Here is a 9,620-nt window from a genome sequence, read left to right on the forward strand (position 1 = left end):
TGAGTTATCAGTCTAGCTCCATCTACATCCTCTAGGGTAAGTATAGTGGGAGTTGGCCTACATTCAGCCCTATTTGTCACCCTGTGCATGTTGTCGCTGCCAGTAGTCTGTGTGTCCCAGCCTGTCAAGTACATCCCAGGTCTCACCCTCCGTGAGCTGGGCATCCAGCAGTGTTATGGCGCCCTCCCTCTGTATGGGGGACAAACGGTCCTCTGCTCACCGCACATTGGTTTGTAGCTGCCGGCTTAACCCATAAACAGTTCCCATGCACTCCTCCCACTCAGCACCTCTTAGAGGATCTCTCATGCCTTCCCTCTTAATTCTATTGACTCCCAGTTATGTTCCATGTAGGTGTCTATGGCTTCTCCTACACCTAGTTTAACAAGTATTAGAAATGCAATAGGTCTCTCATTTGCTTAAATTAGAGCTATTGGCGTTGTAAATGGCGTTGTAAATGACAATGTCTTTTATTACATACAAACATTTGAAATGAAAGACCACGACGATTAACCCTTCTGCTGGAAGGAGTTGGCCTAACGGCTAGGGCGGTCGACCTCGGATCTGGGGAACTGGGTTCGAGTCTCGGCAATGACGCTGAACATCCTGTAAATCTGGGTAAATCACTTCATCTCCCCGCGCCTAACAAAAATGAATGTGTGTTCTCATGTAACGTAACTGGTGCTATGTAAAGCGCTCTGATACCCAATTCGGGTCAAGTTCGCGCTATATAAAACTCTGCAAAAAAAAATAAAGCTCTTCCCAAAGTACAACGTGGCAGGGCGTGGCAGGTGACCCTCACAGAAAGCCGAGCATGTGTGCACTGAGCTGCTGTTGTGCTGCACAAACGGTCTGACTTTGGAGCTCCTTACCCGCTCGCCATGTATTCTTTCTTCCGCCTACTGTGCCTGTGCTGGGCACTGCAATCTGTCAACTCCGCCATAGGTGAGTTAGGGCACCAAGAAACCCTACTTTAGCTTCTAATACTCACTAGCCTTTTTCTTAAATTTCTGGGAAAATGATTAATCGTACTTCAGTAGTGGGGCAAAAAATGTAGTTAACGACGCGAGTGAAAGTTGCACCACCGTATATGTTGCAGACTATTTTTTAATATCAATTGAATCCATGTTTCGGCCGTATTTATCCTTTCCTCTTGATAACTTAAACTTGACCTAGAAGTGTTAAGGTAATAATATCGGCTATTAGCCATTTGCTTTCATTCTTGAGGGTAGGCGTATAACAGAAACATGTTGACAGTGTTACGGTAGTGTGAGCTTGTGATTTTTTATTCTGTGCTGGGCTTAGTTATTTGCTTTAAACATGCAGGGGTACACTTTTTTTTATCACTCCCTTTTCTCACTCTTGCTCTCGATTAACCTTAGTCATCTCCTTTGTTTAACTTCAGTTAAAGTGTAAATAAATGCTTCACTGGTAGCGCCGTCAAGTAGCATACACACTAATCTGAAAAGTAAAATATATATTTTTTACGAAACACAATTTTAGCACGCGTAACTAATTGGGGAGAGTATGTGGCCTGACGGCCAGAGCTGCCACCTTTGAGCTGGGCAACCAGGTTCGAGCGTCGGCTCCTCATTCTGTGATTCTGGGCAAATCACTTAATATCCCTGTGCCTACGAAAAATGAATGTGTCCTTGTGTAACGTAACTGGTGCTCATGTAAAGTGCTCCAATGCCTTGGGGTCGAGTTCGGTCTCTATAAATCTACAAAAAAAATAACCATGCAGTTGCTTGCGTTCTCGTTACTTATTTTGAATTTTAGATGGCGGGGGTCATACCTTAGCATGAATGACGCGGTTTCTTTTCTCCGCATATTCCTCAGAAGTGGGCCCAGATATTGTAAGTCCTCTGATGTTGGCTAATAACCCTAAGCTGACCACGGTTGCCCTGCAGAAACCGGTCTGTGTCTTTGACGGCGCTGTCTGCCAAAAAGTCACCATGGGGCTCTCGGACTACTCACTCTATTTGGTTGCTCTATATGGACTGCAGGTGTCTGGTGAGTACAGCTGTTTCCTCGAAGTGGCATGAGTGGTAACGTTCTAGGAGGGTTTACTTTCTAGACGGGGAATGAGCTACCTCCTCACAGCAGGGTCTCCGACCCTCCCCCCATGGCAGTTATGGAATCGCCTTGGGCTAGTCTGGTAATTAACTGGCAGTTTCCAAAACACCAGCGGAGGTTTCTCTGCACCGTACATAGTTGCGAAGTTTCCCGCCCCCAACTGTTCCGTCCTCGGTGGTGGCGCATCGGCCAGCACTCTGCAGCAGTACCTCATGAGAGTGGGGAAGAACACGACCTGCTTGAATGACCCGAACTTGAGCGACATCTGCAGCCCACCGGTGGCGAACAACACAGCGTACAGGTATGATGAGCTGACATCGGACCGGACATGCCGAAACTTGGCTCCTTTTACAGCCAGCTATTCACGGGGTGTTACTGTGTGTGCGCAAGGGCATACCGTGCTACAGCAAGGTACCGGCACAGACTAACTCATAAACATGATCCGTCACTACACGCCCCCTTGGCACAGATACAGATAAGAAATTCCTTCACGACTGCCGTGAAGCTAACGACCCAGTCTGAATGGGCCGTCCAAAAGGGAGACAGGGCGGTAACCAGGAAGCATCCTTTTCAATGGGAAGCCAGCGTTTAGCATAAACGCTGACGCGATCCAATGAAAATGATGAGCGGGGCTTCAAGTCCCCTTCTGAAATCTCCTCTCCCACAATATGTCTTGCAGAGCGAGCAGCGCATGCGCGCTGCAATACTAGGCGAGACCTAAAAATGGGGTTGCCGAGTGCCTCCAGATTCATTCGGCATGTGAGTATCAGAGCTCATTGCAGGTCGCCAGTGTAGGTGAGAAGGAGTGGTGAGGGATCAGAGACAAATCTGCCCAGGTTTTGTGATCCCTGTACATTAGGTGTCAGTGCCTAGGAGAGCAGGAACTGATTCAAGGGGCTCCGGGTGCCATGTACCACAGAGTGTTAGGAGAACTCTTAAGTGTGTACATGCCCGGTGTCATATTAGCCTTTGAGGGGTGCCTGTCGATTTCTCCATCCAGCATGCAGTTAAAGTCCCCCGCCCACCACAAGGGAACATCGAGGCAGGGTAATATTTGATCATGGACTCTAGAGTTTGCTGCATATGTGTTGAACAAGTACACCTCAGCACCATCAAGCGTGCTATACAGTACTATATAGCATCTTTTTACAGCAGCCATGGAGCTCCTATGTTGATATGGACTCCCTGGAGCTTGCCATAGCGACACCACCTTGCATATGTTAAGTATGTTGCTGAGAACAACTGTCTCCTCCACTTCCGCCTTACTTTGTGCTCCTCTTCAGTGGTAAGGTGTGTTTCTTGGAGGGATGCTATCTGAACTGCATATTTCCTAAGGTAGGAGAGTACCCTGTGTAATTTGGTATTATCATTCAAGCCCTGGACATTCCATGAAAGCAGGGTCAACGTCATATGTGCAGTATTTTCTTAAGCTTGCCCTGTTTAGGCCGCCACTGCTGTATCCCCCCGGTATACAGCTGTGACCTTGTATCAGTAAGTACAATAGTGCGTGTCCTATAGTGTGCCATGTGTTGCACATTAACTCTCCCCTGGTAAACACCAAATGAAACCTCCAACTTGTGTTTCCCCAAATTGCCACCTGAGTTATAGGGCAGCATAAAATCCCTCTTGGAACTGTTTGAACCGTAAAACAAACAACAGTTCTATCAAGTACTACAGTCTAAGATTATACTTTGGCGAAGAGATGCAGCCCCCAGGGATGCCCCCCAGCCACAGGGCCAGTAAGCTTCTCTCCCTGCAGTACAGACTGTGGCTCAGAGAAAAAGTGAGGTATAGCAAAGGAGCCAAGCCCATCTCCACACTCCGCATGCACCACTCCCTCCTGCTGCTGATGGCCTTCGTACTCAGGAGGTTGATGTATTATAATGGTCTCACCACGTTGGTGGTGTGTCTCAGCAAGAATTGACAGTTTATAGTCTGACAATGGCCTTCAGGTTCTGTGGCGCTGGGCTGGAGGCTGACCCTCCTTCACCTCCTATGGGGGGACCCCACCTAACAGTGTACCACCTGGGCTTTTGGGTGACAACCCCAGTGTCTGTCAGTCTGTAGGTGGGCCTTCCTCCATCTCCGAGTCCATCCATGAGGCCGAGTCCATTGGTGTGCATTCCAATCTTAGTGTGCCATACTGCTGCACCACCACCTGATTATTATTGTCCCCCCTATCGCGTGGTCTTCTGGAGCTGGCCGCTCTGCTGGCCAACCGCCTGCTAGTAGCCCTTCTACCCACGTGGTCTTCCTGTGTCAGGGCCAGCACCAGCCCCTCTCCACATTCCGGCTAGGCTCAGGCTCATGCCTCCTTTGGCGTAGAAAAGTAGTGGGCCCTCCTCTGATACAACACCTTTAGCTTGGCCGGGAAATGGAGCATTTATTTTAATTTCATGGCTCCAAGCTTAACTTTGATTGCAAGAGAGGATTTGCGTAAGCCCTGGACTTTCTGCGTGTAATCCAGGAACACCCTGATTATGCGGTTCTCAAACTTGACTTCTTCTGTTTTTCTGAGCCATTGGAACAGAGAATCCCTGTCCTGTCAATGGTGAGCATCCGAGATAGGCCTTCAGGTTTCACCTCTTGTTGGATCCACTGCTCCAAGAATGACTCTGGGGTTGTGCCCTCAACACTCTCAGGGAAACCCACAAAACAGAGATTATTCCTACGTGATCGGCCCTCCACATTCACCATCATGGAGTCCAGAGTGTGCGGCATCTGTGAGAGTATGCAGACCATACTCGTCCATCCACATTCTGATGAGTCTCCTGCACTATTTCATGGACCTTACACAAGTTGACTTCTATGGCCATTGAGTCAATTTTGTGTTCTAGGGATTGCCTTGATTGTTCTATCGCTTTCAGGGTCTGCATTTCGGTAGACTCAGTCTGTTCAGCATGCCATTCAGACGAGCCCCCCTCCATAGCCTCTTGCACCTATTTTTTTCTGACCACATACTGGTCTATACAAGTTTGTTGAGAGACACTAGGTGGTTTATCTTTATGCCTGGTTTATTATATGTGTTCCCAGGACAGCTGATTCCCCATGCCCTCCAGTATTGCCGGCCTGTCCTCACTAGTGACTCTCCAGATGGTGGGTTGAGATGTCAGGTGGTGCTCCTCCACCCCGGGCTCCGCACCCCTCTGGGCCTAGGCCCCAACCTAGGCTGGGGTATTTTGCCTCTGTAGGGGGGCACACTACCCTCTGCAGTTAGTGGTACAGCAGCATGAGCACTCCAACACTGGCTGCCCACCCATTCACTGCATGCCTTGCCTCGCGGCGTAAGGTAGGCCCACTCCACCGTACTTCTCCACTGTAAACCTTCCTGTCCCTTCTGAATTGTAGGCTCTTTTCCACCTGTTGCCACACCTGGCCCTACAGCCTCTGTGCAGGGAGGACCTTCTCAGCCTCAACTCCTTGTGTGACTCCTAAGGTTGGGTGGGTCATCAGGTCCCACAGTTGGCAGGGCAGGCTATGTGCTTCCAGCTGGTGGCCATGCCAGGGGCTGCTCTCCAGGACGGTCTGCCGCTTTCTCAGTCACTTCCTCCACTCACGGATCCAGTTCCGGGAGGCAGCTCTCCTTCTTCACAGCAGGGTCAGGCACAACTCATCCTCTGCTGCAACTAGGGTCGGCTTTGTCCTCTACCAGTTCCTCCAGCACCTCCAATCTCTACAGGGCACAGCTGGCCAGCCGCTACCTACCCTTGATGATCAGGAGCTACCTGGTGCCGTCCACAACAACATCTGCCCTCAGATCTGCCATGTTTGTCAGCTTGTGGAACCGCCTTTTAGAGACCCCTCCCGACTGGAGGGTCAAAGCCAGCAGTGCAGGGGACAACTAGAATCTACGGGTTCACCTTGATCACTCATGCATTACCAAAGAGACCAGGACAACTTAGCTGCGGAGGAAAGTTAATTTAATTCATTAGCTCGAGCTAAGGACAGGGTCCCAGAATGGTACAAAGACAATTCTACGGAGACTGCTGCTTCACTCCGCAGCGCACACATAATTATAGCACTAGCCACACCCTTTACACATCCAACAAGTTCTCATCAGTCTCAGGTGGCGTTATCGTGGCCAGAAAGCATCGGTCTCTGATTGCACAATGTACACAGCCTCTTGATTCAGCGCCCAGATGGCGTGGTCACGGAGCACATCTGATGGTGTAAGAGGCTGAGTTACCAACAGTGGACAGGATGTGGCTTATTCTCTGGCACAACCTGGGGGGGGGGCGAGGTACACAAGCAGATTCTGGAATAGGCTCAACCGCAAGGAGCGAGGAGGGTTAAGCAAATTCTAACAGGGACATAGAAAGCAATCCTTCACCAGGTTGCCGAGAGCATGGTAACACGAAATGGAGTCTCAGTGGCCATTTTAAGCATAGTTCAACAGTCCATCCTTTTGCCATGAAGAGGCAACTTTCAGTCATCACCTAGGTCAATGTCCATCATATTCTGGACCTCCTTCTCAAGCATCATCATGGCATTCTGGTGGTGTGAGTTTACTGGCTTGAGTGTTAAAGAGGTGGCACAGAGGCCACATAGCGCGTGCATACATTGAACACAGAGGCAGCAAGAAAAGAATGCGGCTTTAATGATGGCAACGAAAATCAATATCTTCCATCCCCACTGAGAGACCAGGCCCCAAAACCAACCGGTTAGGGACCATGAACCCTCATCCTGATGGATGTCGGAAACAATCTTATGGAGCTTCTGGATTGCTTTATAAACTGTCGGTGCATTATCAGGTATACATACAGAGCAGCAGGTTCTGATCAATTTACAGACTCCTCCACGGTACGCTAGGATTATGTCAAGAACCATGCGGTTCTGCAAAGTCATGAGGCGGTCCGCTTGAAGTTCAGCAGTGATGTTACTGAGAGCACCGGCAGTCACGTTGATGGTGGCCTCTACCACTCTTGTAAGGTGTTGAATATTATGACTATTGACCACAGGGCCCCAAAAGGGGAGGAACCCTTAAGCAAAGTCTCCAAATTCTTGGCCAGCAGTGTCTTCAGTGTCAATTACACCTCTCTTCTGGATGTGGTGTGTTGCATCGGCTGTGTATGTTGGGGGAAGCAACCAAGTGACATAACAGGTGCCAGCCCATGACTTGGGCAGCCTTGCTCCCGCACACAAAATAGGTATTGAGCAAAGCCACCAGAGCTGTGTGAGTCGAGCCATTAAGCTGGAGCGTGTAGGCGCAGTCACTCTCCCCCACCCATACTGTTCCACTGCTCTCGATGCAGTATCGTCCAGAATGTGGGTAGACAGGGAGGTTCCTGAGGGGCGGCAGCCGTCGTCTCCCTCCTCTGCCAGAGAGGCTCAGCGGATAGAAAGACCCGTGGTTGTTCTCATATTCATCCTTTTCGGGTGAAGTCCTATTCATATTTGGCCACTCCGTAGCCAAAATGTGGGTGAATGCTTGCTTGCTACTATTTTTCCCTGGGGATCGCGTCGATGGTTTACCTGAATAGAAGGCGTACACCATCCGTAGGCTGAACCGGCTCAAGAAAAGGGAGCGGGAATCAGGGGCATCCCTGTGCCCGCAGTATGGGGCAGCAACCCACATACCCAACAGTTTGTTGTATTCACCACAAGCTGGTGCTGGTGTAACATCTGAATCAAAGTATTGTTATAAAATTCTGCCCTTCTTGTTTGCACGTGGGGGGGCAATGACACATGCTGATGAGGCGATTCTGTAGAGGTAGGAGACTCAGGTGCTGGAAGGGCAGCTTGTGTTATCCACCCGAGGCAGGCTAGTACAAGTAAAATAATTATGAGTACAAGTAGACAGATCGTGTACCGGCCATGTATTATCTTTATGTACTTTCTCTTCTTCATTTTCCTGTCCTTTAAGCTTTCAGCGTTTATTTTTGTCACCGTCATGCCTCACCCAGTCTTCCCTAGTTGCTGCCTGTGATTGTTGGTTGCTTCACCGGACAGTGATTCCAGCAGTCCTATTGACACACTCTGGTCCGCTGCACCGGTACCGGTCGGATATATCCGCCGGCAAATATCACAGCCCTGCAGTGAACGTCAGGCCAGGTGAGGTAGAGGGCAGAAACCTTTGGCTCTTCAGTCCTTTTTTCTGGGTCGAAGGTTGTACCTGGTGGACCAGGGCGTTGTTTGATCAGGAAACAAAGGCTCCGGCTGTTGAGTGTCCTGCAGCCTCAAACGCGGAGGAACAGCAGCTTGCAGGATGTCGTCGTCCTCTCGCTCAGATGAAGCCCAGGCAACGTTAGAATCACTGAAGGGTACAAAGCGTGGGACTTGTTCACATTCGTCGTCTCCCAGGCCCTCCATGACCCACTGGTCGTATGGCAGTGGCAGAGGCACTCGTTTGCAGTGCGTCGCGTGTACCCAATTCTTTCTTCCTGCCACTTTCACTGCAGACCTGGTAGCCAACAACACTTGCTGGGGTGCTTTCCACCTCGGCTCCAGGTTCTTGGTCCTCTGGAAGTTGCGGATGCAGACCCAATCACCTGGCTGGATGGTGTGACCAGGGCCCTCGGTTTTGGATGGCGGGATGTCTTGTACCTGACGATGAATAAGACGCAGGTTAGTGGTCAATTCATGTAAGTAATCAATCAACAATGGGTATTCAACATCAGAATATTTCTTTGGGGGGGCACTCCCCAAACATTAGCTGGTCGACCAAACACTATTTCATAAGGAGATAGTCCGGTTCGGGAATGTGCCGTGGCTCTAGTGGATAAAAGGGCAAGGGGCAGGGTGTCCGGCCAAGACAGTCCTGTGTCAGCCTGTATTTTAGGCAATTTCAATTTCAATGTCCCATTGTGGCGTTCAACCAGACCCGCTGACTGGGGGTGATTGGCGGCATGGAACTTCTGTTTGATCCCCATCCCTACACACACTTTCTTCATTATTTCTCCTGTAAAGTGACTTCCGTTGTCGCTCCAGATAATTCTGGGCATTCCGAATCTGGGAAAGAATTCCTTCAACAAGATCTTAGCAGTGCTGATAGCAGTTTTGTCCTTAAGGGGGTATACCTCAATCCACTTACTAAAGGCACACACAACCACCAGGACATATCGGAGGTTGTTGCATCTTTCCATCTGAATATAATCTATTTGGAGCACCTCGATAGGGCAAGATGGGGGCGCAAAATTCCCAGCAGGTGTTGGTGTGCCCTTACCTGGGTTATGCATCAAACAAATCATGCAATTCCTGACTAGCCTCTCAGCATATTTTGGGATGTGCTTGTTTTGCCATACCGGAGCTAGCAATTTGCAAATACCTTTTGCACTAATATGAGCTGGGCCATGAGCCATAGTGACCACTGGCAAAACATAGGCATCGGGTAACAACCACCGCTGCTGTTCAGACAGATCCGTCCAACAGCCATTCCCATCTAATAGGCCTGTTTGCTCTTCCCAAAGAGTCTTTTCCTCTCTAGTTGCCTCCGCCTGTATTTCCTTCACATTTTCAAGAGTGTCCTCATGCATTCCTCCCTCCGGTTCCCAATTTGAGGGGCCAGCTACATACATACGTGTGAAGAAATTTTTTGCTGTTTCCTTTGC

At 49.6% G+C, this 9,620-nt stretch overlaps 1 pseudogene; it reads left to right on the top strand.

The window, feature by feature from the left end:
* The first annotated feature begins 878 nt into the window (after positions 1–878).
* On the top strand, positions 879–2,501 carry LOC146809968 (uroplakin-3a-like; annotated as a pseudogene).
* The last annotated feature ends 7,119 nt before the right edge of the window (positions 2,502–9,620 follow it).

This window comes from Triturus cristatus, chromosome 7 (assembly GCF_964204655.1).
Source record: "Triturus cristatus chromosome 7, aTriCri1.1, whole genome shotgun sequence".
NCBI classification, from domain to species: domain Eukaryota; kingdom Metazoa; phylum Chordata; class Amphibia; order Caudata; family Salamandridae; genus Triturus; species Triturus cristatus.